Genomic DNA, 21,688 nt, shown 5'->3' with positions numbered 1-21,688 from the left:
GTGATATTGGTTGGGTGATTTCTACCAGCAATGCGAACCGGACTGCAACAGTAAAGTGGTACCGAGGTGTGGTGTTGCTGCTAGACACCTGACTGTGTGGCTTTGGCCTTTTGGAGCTGATTTTCAAGAGAACTGTGGGAGGATTTGAAACCTTGGCCTAAGAGATGCCTTGCAGTGCTGTAACTACAGCTTGATGGACTATTCTGGTCTGAGCTGCAAGACCTGAATGCAATAAGAACTATGGACTGTGAGGTTTGGCTTATGAGGGTGAGAAAGCTTTGCTTGGATTGGGCTAGCAGTTGGTGTGAGAATCTTGCTCTTGTGCCCATGTTCTGAGAAGTTGTGCAGGGTTGCTTTGCATAGACATGAACTGGTATGAGCAGAGGGATATGGCACAGAAAGAAAAACCTTTAGGTGAACTGTTGCCTGTTCAGCTGCAACTGAAAGATTACAACCTTTGAGACTGGGCTAGCTGACCTGCGCTGGGGTAAAAGGAAGAATGTAGACTCTTTTGAAGGGGCCTGAGTGCTCAAGGGGTGTCCTGTTCTTCAAAGTCTGCTTTATTCCCCCCTGGATTAACAAATTGGCACCCTACCTGGTATTGTGGAGTATAAGAAATGCTGGAAAGAGGGTCATTGAGTTTGCAACACGGTCTTGTGTTTTGGAAATGTCCATGGGCAGTGTGAAGCTGGTTTTCTAGTTGTCTGCATAGAGACCCCATGGGGCCATGAGGATGAACCCTGTATTGCAGTGGAGACCCAATGGAGATGCCAGGACCATGAGATGGCTGCCAAGGAGAGCTTCTGTCCCTGATAAAATTTTCCAGGACTGTGAGTAGCCTAGCTGGAGGGGTGGAATTGGAATGCCAGAGACTTGTTGCTGGTCAGAATTATTGGACTTGGAGATTTGTCACTGGCTAGAGTTGCTGGACTTGAAGCTACAGTTTGATATTTGCCCTCGCTATTTTAAATCTTGTATTGGTTGAATGTATCTTTGCTATGCCCAATGCCATCTTTTGCAGTGTGAATATTTATTCTGTGCCATTATTATTATTTTTTTGGGGGGGTATTATGGCTCAGTTAAAAGATCTTGGGCTATGGGGATGTATGAACATCATTGGGAGTGATAAAAAACTATGGGGACTTTTAAAATGAGATAAATGCATTGCATTTTATATCATGTATGATTATCAGTTTATGGGGACCAGGGTCCGAATGGTGGTTTGATTCAGGTGTCCCCCATAAACTTAGGTGTTGTGAATGCTAGCTCCCCATCTGATGGATATTTGGGAATTAATGCCTCCTGGAGGGAGTGTATTGTTGGGAGTGGGCTTATGAGTATTAAAGCCAGTTTCCCCTTGCCAGTGTTTGGCACACCCTCCTGTTGCTGTGGTCCACCTTATATTGGCCAGGGGTGATGTCCACCCTCTGCTCATGCCATTGTTTTGCCCTGCCATCGTGGAGCTTCCCCTCGAGCCTGTAAGCCAAAAGAAAACTCTTTCCCAGAAGCTGATCTTGGTTGGGTGATTTCTACCAGAAATGCGAACTGGACTGCAACACACCCACATATAAAAAGAACAAATCCTCCTGATAAAATAAAAAAAATTTGCTTAAAGAACTTGAAGCAATCTCAATTCCTTGTGCTTTTAAAATATCTTTTACTATGGCAATTAGCTCCTTTTTACTCATTGCTCAATCTTTTTTCTTAACCCGTGTTTCTTGTGTCTTGAGAGAAGTTTTAAGCCCTTCAACAATTTATGCTTACTTAATGCTTATCCCATAATCGCGTCACTTTTCTTACCTTTCCAGATCCATATTACAGGTGGGCACTCCTGTGGTGATCTGCAGACAGATCTTCACTCACCAGTGAGGTGGCGGTCCAATGTTGGGGATGGCCATCCACTCGGCCAGCGGGGAGTTTAAAAAGAGCCCGAGGGGAAATTAACCTGGATGAGAGACAAGAGACACAAAGAACGAGACCAAGTCTAGAGTCTGATCAAGGTCTCAAATTTATTCAGGCAAGCACAAGCTTATATACAGAAAACAAAACTTTCTCAACAATGCCTACATGCCTAAAGTCTGCTCCACAAATGCCTCGGTGTCTGAAGTCTGTTCACTAAGGCCGTACCATAAGGCCTCTGTGCCTGGAGATCCAAGACCAGCTGCAGTTCACATGGTCAAAGAGCAGCTACAGCTCCCAACACCATAGGATTGTTTACAATAATGGATGTTGTCAATAAGAAGAAAGACAGACAGAAAGAAAGGAAGAACAGGGCACCTACTTGTTTTAATGGCTGTGTGCTCATGTCATTTTAGTGTCCCCACGGAAATGTGTAGCGGCATCTCATCTGTCCTTTGATCGAGCCACTCCCACACTCCTGTTAATCCTTGTGGCCTCAACTTCACAAAGATCCTACCTCAGAGTCCCAAGTTCTGCGATTAAAAGCATATGCCATCATGTCATGCAAAGCTTTTGTATTTCCCTAAAGTTATGAAAATCATCAAATTCACTTACAAAAGTTTAGATTACAAAAGTTGAGCTGTGTCTCTGGAGCACATGACGTCACTAGCAGGCAGCTCGATGGAGAGTCTCGAGCACATTGCACCACCATTTGTGGGCAGCTCCATCAGAGAGTCCTCCCCTAGCAGTTGTTTCCCCTGAACACCTTTAGGATTTTTGCTTTTGGTTTTTCAAGATGATGTTACACTCTAGTCCAGGCTGACCTGGAATTCACTATGTAGTCTCAGGGTGGCCTTGAACTCACAGTGATCCTCCTACCTCTGCCTCCAGAGTGCTGAGATTAAAGGCGTGTGCCTCCACACTCTGCTTTTTTTGGTTTCTTGAGGTAGGGTCTCACTCTAGCCCAGGCTTACCAGGAATTGACTGTGCATTCTCAAGGTGGCCTTGAATTCACTGTGATCTTCCTAATTCTGCCTCTCAAGTGTTGGGACCAAAGAGAGAGAAATAGGTGTGCCAGGGCCTCCAGCCACTGCAAACAAACTCCAGACGCTTCTGCCACCTGGTGCGTCTGGCTTTACCTGTGTACTGGGAAATCAAACCTGGGTCCTTTGGCTTTACAGGCAAGTGCTTAACTGCAAAGCATTTTCTCCAGCCCATATATTTTATTTATTTTTATTTTTATTTATTTATTTGAGAGCGACAGACAGAGAGAAAGGCAGATAGAGAAAGAGATAACGGACACACCAGAGCCTTCAGCCACTGCAAACGAACTCCAGATGCATGCACCCCCAGTGTGCATCTGGCTAACGTGGGTACTTGGGAATCGAGCCTCAAACTGGAGTCCTTAGGCTCCACAGGGAAGTGCTTAGCTGCTAAGCCATCTCTCCAGCCCCAAATATTTTATATATTGGTTGATTTATTTTTTTTTCAAATTATTTATTTATTTATTTATTTTATTTTATTTTTATTTATTTATTTATTTTGGTTTTTCGAGATAGGGTCTCACTCTGGTCCAGGCTGACCTGGAATTAACTCTGTAGTCTCAGGGTGGCCTTGAACTTACGGTGATCCTCCTACCTCTGCCTCCCGAGTGCTGGGATTAAAGGCGTGCGCCACCACACCCGGCTTATTTATTTATTTATTTGAGAGCGACAGACACAGAGAGAAAGACAGATAGAGGGAGAGAAAGAGAATGGGCGCGCCAGGGCTTCCAGCCTCTGCAAACGAACTCCAGACGCGTGCGGCCCCTTGTGCATCTGGCTAACATGGAACCTGGGGAACCGAGCCTCGAACCAGGGTCCTTAGGCTTCACAGACAAGCGCTTAACCTCTAAGCCATCTCTCCAGCCCTGGTTGATTTATCGATCGTTTGTGTGTGGGGTAAATGGTGTGAGAGAGCCTGTTGCTGTGGCAAACAAACTCCAGATTCATGCATCATGTTGTGCATCTGCCTTCCATGAGGGGACTGGGGTATAAAACCCCAGCCAGTAGGCTTTGAAAGCATGTCCCTTTGGCAGCTGAGCCACCTCTCCAGCCCAATTTCATATTTTTGGAAAAATAATATCATATTGTCTCTAAATTGGTAATATTCTTTAAATTTTTTTTCATTTTTTTAGAATTTTTATTAACATTTTCCATGATTATAAAATATATCCCATGGTAATTCCCTCCTGCCCCCCCATACACTTTCCCATTTGAAATTCCATTCTCCATCATATTACCTCCCCATTACAATCATTGTAATTACATATATACAATATCAACCTATTAAGTATCCTCCTCCCTTCCTTTCTCTACCCTTTACGTCTCCTTTTTAACTTACTGGCCTCTGCTACTAAGTATTTTCATTCTCACGCAGAAGACCAATCATCTGTAGCTAGGATCCACATATGAGGGAGACCATCTGGTCCTAGGTTACCTCGCTTAGTATACTTTCCAGGTCCATCCATTTTTCTGCAAATTTCATAACTTCATTTTTCTTTACCGCTGAGTAGAACTCCATTGTATAAATGTGCCACATCTTCATTATCCACTCATCTGTTGAGGGACAACTAGGCTGGTTCCATTTCCCAGCTATTATAAATTGAGCAGCAATAAACATGGTTGAGCACGTACTTCTAAGGAAATGAGATGAGTCCTTTGGATATATGCCTAGGAGTGCTATAGCTAGGTCATATGGTAGATCAATCTTTAGCTGATTTAGGAACCTCCACACTGTTTTCCACAATGGCTGGACCAGATTGCATTCCCACCAGCAGTGCAGAAGGGTTCCTTTTTTTCCACATCCCCGCCAACATTTATGATCATTTGTTTTCATGATGGTGGTCAATCTGACAGGAGTGAGATGGAATCTCAATGTAGTTTTAATCTGCATTTCCCTGATGACTAGTGATGTAGAACATTTTTTTAGATGCTTATATGCCATTCGTATTTCTTCCTTTGAGAACTCTCTATTTACCTCCATAGCCCATTTTTGATTGGCTTGTTTGATTCCTTATTATTTAACTTTTTGAGATCTTTGTATATCCTAGATATTAATCCTCTATCAGATATATAGCTGACGAAGATTTTTTCCCTTTCTGTAGGTTGCCTCTTTGCTTTTTTCACTGTGTCCTTTGCGGTGCAAAATCTTTGTAATTTCATGAGGTCCCAGTGATTAATCTGTGGGTTTAATGCCTGAGCAATTGGGGTAGTATTCAGAAAGTCTTTGCCAAGGCTGAGATGTTGAAGGGTTTCCCTTACTTTTTCCTCTAGCAGTTTCAGAGTTTCAGGTCTGATGTTAAGGTCTTTAATCCATTTGGACTTAATTCTTGTGCATGGTGACAGAGACGAATCTATTTTCATCCTTTTGCAGATATATATCCAGTTTTCAAAACACCATTTGCTGAAGAGGCTGTCTCTTCTCCAGTGAGTATTTTTGGCATTTTTATCGAATATCAGGTGGCTATAGCTACTTGGGCTTACATCTGGGTCCTCTATTCTGTTCCACTGATCCACATGTATGTTTTTGTGCCAGTACCATGCTGTTTTTGTTACGATGGCTCTGTAGTATAGGTTAAAATCGGGTATAGTGATACCACCAGCCTTATTTTTGTTGCTCAGTATTATTTTACATATCTGAGGTTTTTTGTGATTCCAAATGAATTTTTGGATTGTTTTTTCTATTTCCATGAAGAATGCCTTTGTAATTTTGATAGGGATTGCATTAAATGTGTAGATTGCTTTAGGTAAGATTGCCATTTTCACAATATTGATTCTTCCAATCCAGGAACAAGGGATGTTTCTCCACTTTCTAGTGTCTTCTGCAATTTCTCGCTTCAGTGTTTTAAAGTTCTCATTGTAGAGATTCTTTACTTCCTTGGTTAGGTTTATTCCAAGGTACTTTATTATTTTTTTTTTTTTGATGCAATTGAGAATGGGAGTGATTCTCTGATTTCATCCTCTGTGTGTTTGTTGTTAGCATATATGGCTACTGATTTCTGTGTATTTATTTTGTATCCTGCTACATTGCTGTAGGTTTTGATCAGCTCTAACAGTTTGCTAGTAGAGTCTTTAGGGTCTTTATATATAGAATCATGTCATCTGCAAATAATGATAACTTGATCTCTTCCTTTCCAATTTGTATCCCTTTTATGTGTGTCTCTTGGCTTATTGCTATGGCTAAGACTTCCAAAACTATATTAAATAAAAGTGGGGCAGTGGACACCCTTGTATTGTTCCTGATTTTAGTGGAAAAGCTTCCAGTTTTTCCCCATTTAGTAATATGTTGGCTGTAGGCTTGTCATAAATAGCCTTTATTATATTGAGATATGTTCCTTCTATTCCCAGTCTCTGTAGGACTTTTATCATGAAGGATGTTGGATTTTGTCAAATGCTTTCTCTGCGTCTAATGAGATGATCATGTGATTTTTGTCCTTCAACCCGTTTATGTAATGTATTACATTTATAGATTTGCATATGTTGAACCATCCCTGTATCTCTGGGATAAAGCCTACTTGGTCAGGGTGAATGATCTTTTTGATATACTCTTGTATTCTGTTTGCCAATATTTTGTTGAGAATTTTTGCATCTATGTTCATGAGGGAGATTGGTCTGTAATTTTCTGTGTTTGTTCTATCTTTGCCTGGTTTTGGTATCAGGGTGATGCTGGCCTCATAGAAGGAGTTTGGTAGAATTCCTTCTTTTTCTATTTCCTGGAAAAGCTTAAGAAGCAATGGTGTTAGCTTTTCCTTAAATCTCTGGTAAAATTCAGCAGTGAATCCGTCCGGGCCTGGGCTTTTTTTAGTTGGGAGATTATTGATAACTGTTCGGATCTCCATGTTTGTTATAGGTCTATTTAAGTGATTAATCTCATTTTGATTTAATTTAGGTAGGTCATATAGATCAAGGAAATCATTCATTTCTTTCAGATTTTCATACTTTGTGGTGTATATGCTTTTATAGTATGTCCCTATGATTTTTTGAATTTCTCTGGAATCTGTTGTGATGTTCCCTTGTTCATCTCTGATTTTATTAATTTGTGTCTCTTCTCTCTTTCTTTTGGTCAGATTTGCTAAGGGTTTATCAATCTTGTTTATCCTTTCAAAGAACCAACTCTTTGTTTCATTAATTCTTTGGATTGTTCTTTTTTTTTCTATTTCATTAATTTCTGCCCTAATCTTTATTATTTCTTCCCGTCTACTGATTTTTGGTTTGCCTTGTTCTTCTTTTTCCAAGGCTTTAAGGCGAGGCATTAGGTCGTTTACTTGCGACCTTTCTAATTTCTTTTTTTTTTTTTTTAATTTTTATTAACATTTTCCATGATTCCTTTGATTTGTTCTTTGACTTCTTTGAACATCTTTACAATCATTCTTTTGAAATCTTTCTCAGGGATTTCCTCTAACTCATTCTCAGTGGAGGTCATTTATGATTCATTAATACTTTTTGGTGATTTATATTGTCTTGATTTTTAGTGTTTCTTGTGTTATAATCTATATATTTTTGCATCTTTCATTATGTTAATGCTTGGGTTTACTAGCTAGCTGGGTATTCTTAGTTGTATTAATTGATTTGATGTTAAATATCTTCAGGGTAGGAGCTTAAGGTGTTAGGTGTGGCTCTTAAGACTCTCAGAGTATCTACAAAGGTGTTCCTAGGGGTTGGGTTTGCTTGCTATGGGAGTATTCAAGTAGGCTGAGTGGAACAAAATACAGATAGATTCTAAAATATAAGTAAACAATATACACATTCAATGAAAGACAGCACCGAGTATTTATGCAAGAGTAGACATTATAACAATCAGATCATCTATCAACAAAGAGGTTAAGATTTCTGATCTGCTGAGGGTTCCAAGTCAGCTTGTGACCAAGTAACATCTTTCCCTGGTGCAATCCTAGTTACCTTTTTGGATGAATTTGGTCTCAGTTATGCGTCCTTCTTTGGTTCCCTGTGGGTTCAAGTAGGCTGGCTGGATCGCTGGACCGCTGTTCTGTTTTCTGGAGCTGGGCACTGGCTTCTCTTGTGGGGCAAGCCAAGCTTGGCAGCTGTGGCCCCACAGACCTGGCACCGCCACTGCTGGATCTGCCGCTGCTGCTGCTGGAGCCGGTGATGCCAATGCCAGAGCTGGTGATGCCAGTACCAGAGCTGGAGTTGGGGCTGCCGCTGCTGGAGCCACTGCTTCCAGAGCCTCTTATCTGCCTATGTGGGCTCTAGATGCCCTGCATCTCTCCTACTTCTCTGCTGATTTTTTTTTCAATTAAAAAAGCATATTTTATTTATTTGAGAGAGAGAAAGAGGCAGATGAAGGAGAGAGTGCAGAGGGAGAATGGGCACGCCAGGGCCTCCAGCCACTGCAAATGAACTCCAGACACATGCACCACCTTGTGCATCTGGCTCACGTGGGTCCTGGGGAATTGAACCAGGGTCCTTTGGCTTTGCAGACAAGTGCTCTAACCACTAAGAAATCTCTCCAGCCTTTAAAAAAATTCTTTTATGCCAGGAGTGGTGGCCTACTTTCAATTCCAGCACTCGTGAGGGAGAGGTAGGAAGGATCACTGTGACTTTCAGGCCACCCTGAGACTACATAGTGAATTCTAGGTAAGCCTGAGCTATAGCAAGACTCTATCTTGAAAAAAACAAGCAAATAAAAACATATATATGTGTATATATGTATTTTTTGTTGGTTTCAGAGACATATGTATGTATGTATGCATATGTGTGTGTGTGTGTGTGTGTGTGTGTGTGTTTCTGTGTATATATATGTATGTGTGTATATATATAAATATGGAGGTCTTGGGACAGGGGTCTTCCGTCCTCCAAACAGAAGAGTGGACGCTTTCTTCTTTGGAAAGCTCCAGATGCCGAAGGAAACCACACTGCCAGCCGTTCACGTTCCACAGTGGGAGGCTCACCTGGTCTCCTTGCAGTGAAGACCACGGACAGGGGACAGAGCTGCTCATCAGCCTTCGATCCTGACTCCTAACATGTCTGCTGCTTTTTAAATTTCTTATACACCTCACTTTTTAGTAAAAGTGTGTATTTTGCTGGGTATTCTTTGCCTTTTCCTCCACTAGGCTGCTTTGGTTTGGTTCCTAAGCCACCATCTTAACTGGAAGTCCTAGCCATTCTTTTTCTTTTTCAATTTTTAAGTTAACAACTTCCATGATTATACGATTATCCCATGTAAATACCCTCCCTCCCCCCACTTTCCACTTTGAAACTCCATACACCCCATCTCAATCAGTCTCTCATTTATACTGATGTCCCGATCTTCTCCGCCTAACTTTGATGGTCTTGTGTTGGTAGTGTCAGGCACTGTGAGGTCATAGATATCCAAGCCATTTTGTTTCTGGTGGGGAGCATGTTGTAAGTAGTTCCACCCTTCATTGTCTTTTACATTCTTTCTGCCACCTCTTCCACAATAAATCCTGAGCCCTGGAAGGTGTGATAGATATTGCAATACTGAACACACTCGTCAATCTTTCCAGCACAATGATGCTTTCAGAGTAATCCCAAAGTCACTGACATCTGAAAAGAGAAGATTCTCTACCACAAGTGAGAGTAGCATTAATATAAGGGTATGAACATGAAGAGAAGAGCTTACTGGGCCATTTGATAAGCAGACTATATGCATTTTCTACAGAATGTTTTAATTTCATTAACTGTGTTCTTCATTGCTAGTAATTCTGGCTGGTTTTTCTTTATTATTTCTATTTCCTTATTTATGTCTTGTATTGCCTTCTTTATTTCATTAAATTGGTGTCCTGCGTCTTCTTTGATTTCCTCTTTGATTCTTTTGATTTCCTCTTTGATTTCTTCTTTGATTCTTTTGATTTGTTCTTTGACCTCTTTGAACATATTTACAATCATTCTTTTGAAATCTTGATCATCATGATCCTCCTAGCTCTGCCTTCCAAGTGCTGGGATTAAAGGAGTATGCCACAATGCCAAGCAGTATTTCACTTTTTTAATATACTTTTTTATTTTACATTAGGAAGAGCAAGAGACAGTGAGAAAAATGGCATGCCAGGACCTCAGCCACTGTCATCAAACTCCAGAGGCTTGTGCCAACTAGTAGGCATGTGTGACCTTGCGCTTGCCTCTCCTCCATGTGTCTTGCTAAGATTGGATCTGAAGAGTTGGAGATGGGTCATAGGCTTTACAGGCAAGCACCTTAATTACTAAGCCAACTCTCCATACCTTAACATAGCGCTCCATTGATAAACTGTATAATTATAGACAAACCATAATTTCCTAACCCCTCTATTTCCTTTTCCCAACTCCACTCTCCATCATGTATTCTCTGAATTGGTCTCTTCATTATTTTGATATCATCTTTTCCTCCTATTATGCAGGTCTTGTGTACTTGATAACTCAGTCCTCTCATCCATGAAATGGGGGTTGAAAATCCTAGTGACATTACAGAAAACCATTGTGATGCTTCAGTAGTAATAGACAGACATCCTGAGAGCTGTTTAAAACACACACCAGCTCAATCTTCATCAGATATTATAGTCAGTGCTCTTACTGCTATTAACAAACATTTACGTAAAATAATAAAATGATACTCGATTTTGAGATATGATGTAAAGGTTATGTATTACAATGAGTCTAAGGTGTGTTTTTCAACATTAATCTCAAAAAGCTGTGGTGACCTTAATTTTGCTATATTTCCAGCCCAACATCCCACTAGGAATGCTTGTGGGCAGCACCTCCATGCTTGGCTAAACTGCTGTTGATCACACACTTCACCCCGGCTCTCATGGAAATGACACTTATAATTCTGGATATTTTCATCTGTAATTGGCATGATATAAACTTTTCTCTTAATACACAACATAAAGACAGCATCCAAGTAGCCTTCCACAATATTCACCATGTCTGTGGCAGTTTTAGTCAACTCACTAGCAGCATTTCAGTACGTTTTATTTTTCTAAAGAACTATAGGTTCTTTAAAGCGTTTGAATAAGAAAGCGGCTCCAAAAAACCCACTCCAAACAAAGTAATCCTTCCTTTGATATACAAGAAACATTCAGCTAAAGGAATGTCAGTGAAAAAAATAAGTACAGAAACCCCATTATATACTCGATATATTCATTATTTTGGTAGACAACTCACTATTTAGTTGCCAATAGACTGCTACTAAGGGGGGAGGTACTAATAGGGGATTTGGGAACCAGCTAAGAGTTGGGTTTTGCTCTCCTAAATGAAGCTCTGGTACCTAGGCTCATCCACACTGTACAGGACAAGATGCTGAGGACCCTGTGATGGGAATAAGACCCAGCATCCTCCATGACAGCAGTTCTTGGGGCTCCCTTCTCTCTTCTCCCATGGGCCAAGCCCAGAAGGGTGTCACTTCTCTGCCTCAGGCCCTGCTGCCAATCGCCCTTCCTGGCTGTCACACCTGTGGTCTCTCTTAGCTTTTTTTCTTGTCCTTTGGGAAACGTGGTACATCCTAACCATGACGAGATTGCGTATCTTGTCAACATCCACCAGGCAAGCATCTTTGGGGATCTTTCCCAAGGACTTGAACCCTGGCAGGAAACCAGACTGCTCTGGTTTTGAAGCCCAGCACCCAAAGCACAGGAATCGCTTCATGGCAGAGTTTATGGCCTTGCTGGCTGCTTCTTTCCTGCAAGACTCTATCCCCTTCCTTTATCCCAGTTCAGCTTGTATTCACCCTCCCTCCCCACCACACTGTCTGTCTATAGTCCCCCCCGCAGCCCTTCCAATAAGAATATTAGTAACCCTATGCTAGTCTCAAGCACCATCAGAACATGCCACTGAAAGATGCTCTGCCTTACCATCTGTGGAACACTCAGACAAGAAGGGGCAGCAGCATCTGGTTGCCTAGCAACGTCATGAATCCATTGTGACAAAGTGGGCAGGTGCCAGCATGCCTCAGGACCAGTGACTGCTGAGCCACATCCTCCAGCCTATCCTCTCCAAAGATGGTTGACTAGAATTCCCATGAAATGTCAAACATAGACAAGACTTGGACAAGGGTTCTACTCAAACTCTGTTTAGGGCCTGCAGAAAGCAGTCTTTGAGTGAAACTCATTTAAAGTAATGTGAAACTTGAGGGTCCTGGGAATCTCCTGTACACCTCTAAAATTTCAAATTGTGACCCCAGAAGGATCATGAAATCCCGGCCAGGTTGGGTTACATGGAAAGGTGCTTCCTCAAATTAAACAAGCCACTCTTAGATTCACAATACATGCTGTCCCTTTCCCTCCCACATCACCTGCTAGCTAAACGCCATCGACTGGGATTCCACAACATTCTGTAACAATTTTTTTTTCATGTTTTAAAAAGTATTTATTGCAAAGAATGCTGGACACAGTGCAATGCATGGTTGAAATCCAACACCATCCATTCTAGGGAGAGCAGGATGATGCCTGCCGCCCAGGCACCTTACAGCCACTCCAAGGCAGCTGAGGGAGGGGCTGTCCCCACGCATGCCCTAAGTCCCAGACACACCTCTGCCCCATGCAGTCCCTCTTGTAACGTGGCTCCCGCCTCCCCCTCCGTGCAGAGATAAAAGGCCTCGGTGGTCTTTTTGCAGGTGACAACAGGTAGATTCACAGCTGCCGACCAAAGGGATTCTCTATGGCTAACCATTATGTCCAGATGACAAAAGTCACCCAAACTTGGATAGACACAAAAGCAAAGGTTACACTCTCCATGTCCCAAAGGCAATGGTATGGTCTTCTGGACCCAAGATGGGGCTTAGGGCTCTGACAGGAATCGAGCCAAAGAGGGTCAGGCTCATTCCAGACATTTATTCCTGTTTGTCTACAGCTTTGACGAGAGAGAGAGAGAGAGAGAGAGAGAGAGAGAAAAGGGAGGGAGGGAAGGAGGGAGGGAGATGGAGGCCACTTGTCAGGACCAGGGACACTGACTTCTCTTAGGGCCTGGTTGACTCTGCAGGCTACAGACAGACAATGGGAGTGGCAAGGCTGAAAAGGCCCAGACTTGGAAAGGCTCTTGAATGCAGGGATCTGGCTTACCAAGGTCCCGTTTGTGGGCAGCGGAGCACCAGCCACTGGTATGGGTTCCAGCCCTGCATGTCAGTCTGTTGGCTAGCTGAGAAACTGAGCCATAATCGGCTGCATAAACATACAAGAACTCAGAGGCTCCACAAGGTTGTTTTTATCAGACTCCCATGACATGAGACAAAGTTGTGACGGGCTGAGGACTTGTCCTTGGGCCAGTGGCTGCCTCCAAGGCCTGTTTTCCTCCTTCCTCAGTGCAACAGGTGGATGGTAACAAACACCAGGGAGGAGCTAACAGGACTAAGGGTAGCTCTGAGCCACTCACAGTAAAGAACATCCTTGCGAGTGGTGCATAGTCCTGTGTGAACAGACGTGACAATGACCAGGGAAGGAGAGCCCAGGCTCCTTGAGCACTTTGGTGTGTGCACCAAAGTGAAGGTAACCAGGACAGCTGGCCCATCTTTCCATGGTCGCCCAGTTCAGTTCTTGAGAACAGCTGGGCATATTTCGGCATAGGCCTTGGTAGAACTCAGGAAAGGGCACCTCCAATGTTCCTTTTCCCTTCAGTGTCACAATGTGCCAAAGCAAGCATGCTGTTCGAGGAATGCCAAATGTGGGCGACTGCCCAATGGGCCTGGCCAGCGGCTGCAGCGCTTCCATTCCTGGAAGGGAGGGATGGGGAGAGTTGGCCTCGTCTTGAGTAGGAGATACTCAGCACCCCAGGAAGACCTGGCTATGAAGAGGACAGGAAGAGCCCGGCCAGGGGTTGCCTTGTGCACCCAGGCAGCTGAGCCACAGTGAGGACTTCTCCGTGATATGTTCCGTTTCACATTTACGGCTGCACACTTCACAAAGCCACAGCAAAGGGGCCAGAAAGTGGGGCAAAGGAAGAGCTCAACCAGCTGCACAGCAAATAGCCTGGGGATTCTGAGCATATCAGCAGCCACATCCAACCCTGTCGCTGGCTGTCAACAAGGAGACGCTGGGCTAGGCTGAGGGCTCTGGGCACTGCCAGCCAGGCACAGCTTCGATGGTGCTCCTGCATGGTGACAATGCCCATAATGTAAACATGAGAGGAATCTGGAATGACCTCGTGTGGAGACTCAACCAACTCCTGCACAGGGGCCTCAGTGGATGGCATGTGGTCACTGGTGAGCAGAGACTGTGACAAGGGCTTCCTCTGGAGGCCTGGAGATGTCTACATTCAGCGGCCTGTCTCAGTGTGTATTCACAGCTGCAACATTCAAGAATATGGACTTCACTTTACAACCATAAGCCACAAGGGTCAGCTTCAGGACCATGTTTAGGGGACACTTGAGGTAGGCCAGCTGTTCTGCTGCCTTGTCTTTGAAGTGTGCCAGGCGGCCTCGCATCACAGCCTGGTGGCAGATGACCAGCACATTCTCCTGTCTCTCCAATTCCAAGATGACAGGCTCCAGTCGCTGGACCAGGTCCTCATGGGACTCACCCTTCGGATACCGGTAATGGCACTTGTCCTGGTCCTGCAGGGCAAACTCCAGTGGATAATGGGCCTGAATTTCCTCATAGGTCATTCCTCACAGACACCCGCATCTATCTCGTTGAGGACCTTCCAATGCTCATAGGGCACACCCAATGCCTCTGTGGTCTGGATGGTTCTTTTCATCTGGCTGGTCAAGACCTTCAGATCCTTGATGTTCTGGTGGCTGATGAACTGAGCCAGACTCTTGCCAAACTCCCTGCCCCAGGGAGATAGTCCTTGGAACCCGCCAATCTGGCCCTTGAGGTTGAGCTCGCTCTCCCCATGCTGGCACAGGTAGATGGCGTGGGGAGTCACATGGATGTTCATGAGGTAATATACGATTCGGCTCTGGATGTGGTCAGCTACACGGTTCACCATGTAGCTCTGCCCTACGTCCATGATCTTGATATAGGACCGATCCCTGTCCAGGTCCTCATCCAGTGGCTCATAGGAGTTCTCATAGCACTCGATGCGCCTCATGTAATCCTCTGTGGCTAACATAATCAGGGCTGCCCAGGTTCACTTACACGATGTTGGCAGCTATGACCTCAGGATCCACACAGATAGACTCAATGAAGAAGGTCTTGTAGCCATTCTGCTCCCCAAAATTAAAGATGGTTGCTCTCCGTTCTCTGGTGGTATTAGTTGCATCAAAAACCGACACATGTCCCCCATCCTCACTGAGAAAACCCCGGATGTCACAGAGAGCTGCTGGAGCACACTGCTTCTGGATTTTCAGGCTCTCTTCATCGTCTGGGAGGAAAAACTCAAAAGATTTATACGTCTTGACCATGTCCCGGTGATACTGGCCAACGTTGAATTCCCGAGTGTGCACACCAATCCAGTTCAGGTAGTGGGTCAGCATCTCATAAATGTAGGTCTTGACCCTGGCAGGCAGGCCCACCATGGAGATGAGTGTAGGGCAGTTGGTCATGCAAACACCATGTTGGTTGGCAGGCGTGCAGAGCCTGCCGGCCATTGCTGTAGGGCATCCAGATCTTCTTCAGGGAATTCTGTCAATCCTCTTGGGGACACCATCCCTCATTCCCTCACAACCCCACCACCACCACCCACGCACACCACCAGGCCGGGATGAATCAATCGGACTGCGTCCACATTCTGTAACAATTTAATGTAACCCCTTACTATTTGATATAACCCCTGAAGCCTATTTTCCTTTTAAGTTTTTTTTTTTTTTTTCCATATTGTTTTAGAGAGGAGGAGAGGGAAAGACATAATTGCCACACAGGGCCTCATCCACTACCATTGATCTCTAGACACTTTTGCCACCTAGTGGCCATGTGGGAGATTGCACTTGCCTCCCTATTGGTTATTTGGTATACGTGGGATCAGCAGAGTTGAACATGGGTCTTTAGGCATCCCTGTCAAGTGCCTTAACCACTAAGCAATCTCTCTAATGCAAGCCTATGTTCTCTAATGAGTTTGAAACCTGAATAAATATTTTAAGACTCAGTTTACCTATTTTATCTTATTCTCTAGTAAAAGCCTGTATTCTAGGAAAGCATAATATAACATCAATGATCTGACAGATATGTCTATAAAGGACTGAAAGTGAGAGAGATAATAGGAGCTTTTGTGGGCTTTGAGCATCAATGGGATCTCAAGCCCATGAATTGGACCTGCCATCTTCAGCATGAGGCACCAATATTGAGGAAGTGATGACTCCCTTGATCCCTGCCTCTTTCTCTACTGATATTTCTGGCACAATCATTGATCCCTGGGAAGAAGCCATAATCAGGTGTAATTATGATTATTAATGCACTGCCAAACCTCTGCCCAGACTTCTCAAGGATTGTAAATTCTCTTAAATGTACCTCAAGATTTCTCCCTAAATAAACTGAATAATTCATAATATAATCTTTGTTGTTGAAGATAGAAGAGAATGTAGGGTGGGTTTATCTCACAAGCAGTGGTTAACTGCCCTAGGTGACCCCAACATTTTGGTGGATCTCCTAGAGTCCTGGAGTGTCAGAACCTCCTCACTCATTCTCAATCAACTGTATCCATTTAAAGGCAGCCATATAGGGATGGAGAGATGGCTTAGCAATTAAGGCACGTGCCTGTGTAGCCTAAGGACCCATTTTCAATTCCCTAATACCCACCTGCACCAGAAGCACAAGATGACACCTGTATCTGGAGTTTGTTTGCAGTGGCTAGTAGCCCAGGAGCACCCATTCTCTCTATATATCTGTCTCTTCCTCTCTCTGTCTTACTTTTTCTCTCTCAAATAAATAAATAAATTGTTTTTTATCTAAATATATTAGCCATACAGTTTCTAAGTTTCTTGCCCACATAACTCCCAGAATCAGGGGGTTTCTCCCTCAAATACCAATAACCCTACAGAGGAAGGCCTCAGAGGAAAGGGTTAGAGGAGATGTAGTATGAGAAGAATTTTCTACAAAGCAAATTTAAAATACAATAAAGGCCTTCTTATATACAGAAAAGGAAAAAGGCTGGGGTACCGGATTATATATATATCCTTTCATTCTCCACTTAGGTTTCAGTTGGTAGTAGTGGCATCCCATGTCAGCCAGTTTGATTCTCTTTTTGTGTTTCAGGAAAGAGCAAGTTCTGTGATGGACTTGACTGGACGTGGTGATACATGACACATTGCTACTAATGCAGCATTCTGGAGGCAGGAGTAGGTGGTTGGCTAAGCTCAAAACTCACCTTGACTGCAGACTAAGTTCCAGGATAGCCCGAGGTATACTGAGACCCTCCTATTTAGGAGACGAAAACAGAAAAAGAAAAGAAAATCCTTTTTTCTTACAGATCTCAGATCTGGGCTTTCCATTGGTCAGACTAAACGTGGGCTGGAAGGATACAGAGTCATGCCCAGTGCTGGAGCCCACTGTGGTAGCTCCAGATGCGGAGTTCCTCTGCACCTTGGAGTGGGGGATGGATAGAGGGAGCAGCCCTCCTGCACAGTGAGGCTCAGGGCTTTCAGCTCTCCAAGTGAATGCTTCCTGGGCTACTGCTAGCTTGATGAGCTGGCTTCTCTTGCAAACTGGGCTTGAGGCCAACTGCCTATAGCAGGAGAGCTCAGGACCATCTGCTCTCTAAGGGAATGTTTATGAGTGCCCTCTTGATGCTCTGGGGCCCCCAGTGTTGTCTACCACTTAGCATACTGACATAAACTTTTGGACCCATGAGTCTATGTAACAGGCATAAGAATCTCTAAATCATTTATAAGATGGCTCAGTGTTTTAAAGTTTTAACTGGTATTGATGAGGATTCATAGCCTCCATTTTCCCTGACATTTGTTATTTATGGCTTTGTTGTAGTTACTCTAATTTGTTATTAGTTCATTGTAATTTGATATGTATATTCTTAGAAATTCATGATCCTAGGCTCTGCAAAATGATCAGTGTTAGTGACAATTAAAATTAACGACAATTCATTGTGTTCATTACACAGGAATGGCAGAAATATTGAAATAATAAAGTGTGTAGGATACCTTATGAACATGCAAAAACAATACTTATGACTGAATATGAAATCAGGAACACTATATGATTTACAATAGCATCAAAACCGTTAAAACTGTTGACAATAGAATGAGGCTAAGCTGTGGAAGCATACACTGCAAACTATCAAAGGTATGAAAGAAATGATAGGCCTGCCTCCAGAGAGCCCCAACTTGTAGGCTTGGCTTTCGTCAATGGTCTGAGGGGTTAGCGGGGTGTCGGAGCCCAAGGCAAACCTGGCGCCCAAAGAAGATGCTGGGGAAGTGTGGTTACAAGATTCATGTTATCCGTGAACGCGGAACCTTGAGGAGACCAGGTCACCGGCCAAGCCACAGGGCGCTGCGGGGCTCGGCCTCCAGCAGTCACTGTGGCGGAGGTCGCGAACACTGCTCTCCGCGTACCGGCGACAGCGACGCCGCCCGCAGCGTTCCTCGGGCTTCACCCCCTCGGTGGCCGGGGCCGGCGGACGGGTCCGGAGTCGTGTCCGCGGAGAGGGCCTGGCTATCCTGCCCCTGAGCCTGAGGCCTCGCAGCGGAGGGCCGCGGCTTCCGGAGCTTCCCGGAAGTGCCCACCCACGCGCGAACGCCGGGCAGCGCCGGGGGCGGGGCCAGGCTCGTCCAATGGGAAGATCTGGCCCCGCCCTCCCGCCCTGGTCCTCTCTTCCCTCCGCTCTCCTCCCCCAGGGTCTCCAGTGCCAGGTTTTCAGGAAGATGTGCAAGAACGCTGAGGCCTACCTCTGGACCGCTGAGCCGGTGCATCTTTCCAAGGATATTCAGCAGTGGAAGCCCTGACTCCTGAGGAGAGATATTTTATGTCTCATCTTCTGGCTTTCTTTGCGGCCAGTGACGGCATGTAAAAGGAAACTTGGTAGACCGATTTAGCCAAGGAGTTCACATTACAGAAGCCCGCTCTTTCTCTGGGTTCCAAATTGCTAGGGAAACATACATTCTGAGCTATAGAGGCTCCTTGTTGATACCTATATTAAAGATTCCAGAGAAATGGAATTCTTTTTCAATGCCTGTTTGAAGAAGGCAGAGGGCCTTGAGTTGGATTGGGGACAAAGGCGCTACTTATCCAGAACGTGTTATAGCTTTTGCTACTTTGGAAGGAATCTTCTTTGCTGTTCCTTGGGCTCAAGAAACAGGGTCTGTTGCCGGCCTCACATTTTCCAAGGAGCTTATTAGAGGAGATGAGGGTCAACACTGTGATTTTGCCCATCTGGGGTTCGAGCACCTGGTACACAGACCATCAGAGCACCGAGTTAAGGAAATAATTATTAATGCTGTCAGGAGGGAACAGGACTTCCTCACAGAAGCCTGCATGTGAAGCTCACAGGGGTGAATTGCACGTTAATGAAGCAGTACATTGAAAACGCGGTGGATGGGCTTATATTGCAGCTGGGTTTAATAAGATTTTCAGAATAGAAAACCGATTTGACTTTGAAAAGCAAGACTAACTTCTTTGAGAAGAGATTAGGTGAGTATGAGAGGTCAGGAGTGATGTCAAGCCCAACAAAGAAGTCTTATACCTTGGATGCTGATTTCTAAGTGAACTGACTGGAGATGGGCTCTGTATTTTTTCCTGACGTCTCCCCTTGTTATGAACAATCAGTTAATCCAACTACACTATGCATTGTCATTAAAGTTGATTAACGGCATCTGTAAAACCATGTAGCTACCTCAACCAATCCTGTTCACTAATGCTGGTGGTGTCACCTGGAAAGAAAAGGCATATTTAAAACAAAAGCTACTCGGATTCTTAGAGAAGACTGTATCCTTGTTGTCTTTTGCAAGCCTTCTGGCTGCCCCTGACTTCATCCTGGCATTCACTGGAAGGCTGGGCTTTACCCTGAGTGGTCACTTCCTTGGGCAGTTGAAATGCTAGCCTTACTGTCTCAAATCAGGCTTCAACGTTTACCTACCTAGTTTGTAAATAAAACAAGCACTTTACACGCAAACATTGTACTGTCGGTGGGGAGAGCCTGATTTATTATTTTCCATAGCAAGTACCTAGTATTCTGTTTACCACTGGTGGTAGCCCATTCAAAATTTACTTAGTGACATAAGAAGGTTAATACTGACCTAGCGTAATTTTTTAAGCTTTGTTCACTTTAAGGAATATGAAATGCCCTTTAGTTAGCTTTAAAGTCAGTCCACTGCTTATGTAAAGCGTAGTCTGGTGTCAGTAGTAGACAGGGTTTTGCCCCTGTAGCCTGATACGGTGTCTTGGTATCTGCTTTCACAGCCAAGGTCTTTGAGCACAGGGACTTTTAACTTAGAGTCACTAGGAATTGAGGAATGATCTGTGCCAACTGCTGGTGGCTGGGTCTTTACCTGATGCAATTGCACTCTGTTTCTCGAGTCACACTTTATCGACTGCCTGGTTGATATGGAGAGATTCTTGAACAGGCTTCCTAGGTAGCAACTAAGATCTTATTACAACTTCTCAAATCATCCTTGTACAAAGCAAGCCATCTAACATCTTGCTCCTGTGAAGTGTTAAGATAGGACTGAAGTTGGCTCTCCTAAAGTTGTTTCTTCTCATTTTCATGTGTGAAGGCATACTGTACTGTTGAGACTTGATCCATTTATGTTAACACTTGTCTCTTAAATTGGATGGGATTTTTATTGTGTGCTCTTTTTTTAATACATTGGGGTGGAGACATCGCCCAGCATTTTCTTGAAGTTTGTAAATGGTAAAATGACTAAATTCTATCATTTGCTTAGATGTAAGTATCACCTGGTGAATTGTTATTTTATTTTATGCTTTAGGGACAAGCCTTGACTGGCCTGGAACTCACTATGTAGACCAGGCTGGCCCCAAATCTGCTAGGATGACAGGCACATACTACCATGCCCTGTCCACCAGATGGATAATTAAGCGTTAGTGGAAAACTAGTGCTGCATGAACTATGTGTTCCATTCAAAGACAAGAATACACACTTGTGCAGTAGTGGCAAACAGCCTTTTTGGGTGAGCAACTGCATTCCAATTGGACATGGGGCCTGCTCAGTGGAAGAGAATTCATATCTGGTATGGAAAACCAAGCCATCTCCAGATGGTCAGGAAAACCACAACATTGAGAGAGATGCCCCAGCATTCCCTGTACAAGATGAGTGGATTCCCTTGTTAAAGTGTCTCTCAAGCTCCTGGACATGTCTCGTTTAATCAAAACTGCTCTCACCTTTGCTGGGAGAATCTAATGTTTTATAAATAGCAGGGAATTTTGGAGAGAACCATGACCCATGAAAACAAGGAAAGACTGCTGAATACCCACAACGAGATGGGCCACCTCTACCACATCTGCTAGGATCCAGAAGAAAATACTAGGCAGCCTTCTACACCTAGGAAAATAGCAACGTTGTGGTGAACTGAAGCACATCAGCGCAGACACACGCAGGTTACAAAGCAGTCAGTACTGACTGACCACCTGCTGAGGCACAGCAACTGTTGAGGAAGAAGAGATGGGTAGGTTGTAACAGCCAAAAAGCAGGTATAAATACCCTGAAACATAATACCCCCAGAGACAGGCCCACATCACCCCACAGTGAACACCCAGAAACCTAGTGAGGAGGGCCCCCAGAAAAAAGGTGATGGGGGAGGCCACATATTACAACAAATGTTAAAGAATTATGTATTCAATAAAAATGTTACCAAATAAAGCCAGGCATGGTGGCGAACACCTCTAATCCCAGCACTTGGGAGGCAGAGGTAGAAGGATTGCCATGACTTCAAGGCCACCCTGAGACTACATAGTGAATGCCAGGTC

General features: G+C 44.1%; 2 pseudogenes; one reads left to right on the top strand and one right to left on the bottom strand.

Annotated features, from left to right (window-relative positions):
- Window positions 1-13,953: 13,953 nt before the first annotated feature.
- LOC123462100 lies at window positions 13,954-15,418 on the bottom strand (annotated as a pseudogene).
- A 3,212-nt stretch (window positions 15,419-18,630) lies between these two features.
- LOC123462109 lies at window positions 18,631-19,467 on the top strand (annotated as a pseudogene).
- The last annotated feature ends 2,221 nt before the right edge of the window (window positions 19,468-21,688 follow it).

This window comes from Jaculus jaculus, chromosome 7 (assembly GCF_020740685.1).
Source record: "Jaculus jaculus isolate mJacJac1 chromosome 7, mJacJac1.mat.Y.cur, whole genome shotgun sequence".
NCBI classification, from domain to species: domain Eukaryota; kingdom Metazoa; phylum Chordata; class Mammalia; order Rodentia; family Dipodidae; genus Jaculus; species Jaculus jaculus.
This window is presented reverse-complemented; position numbering and strand designations above follow the sequence as displayed.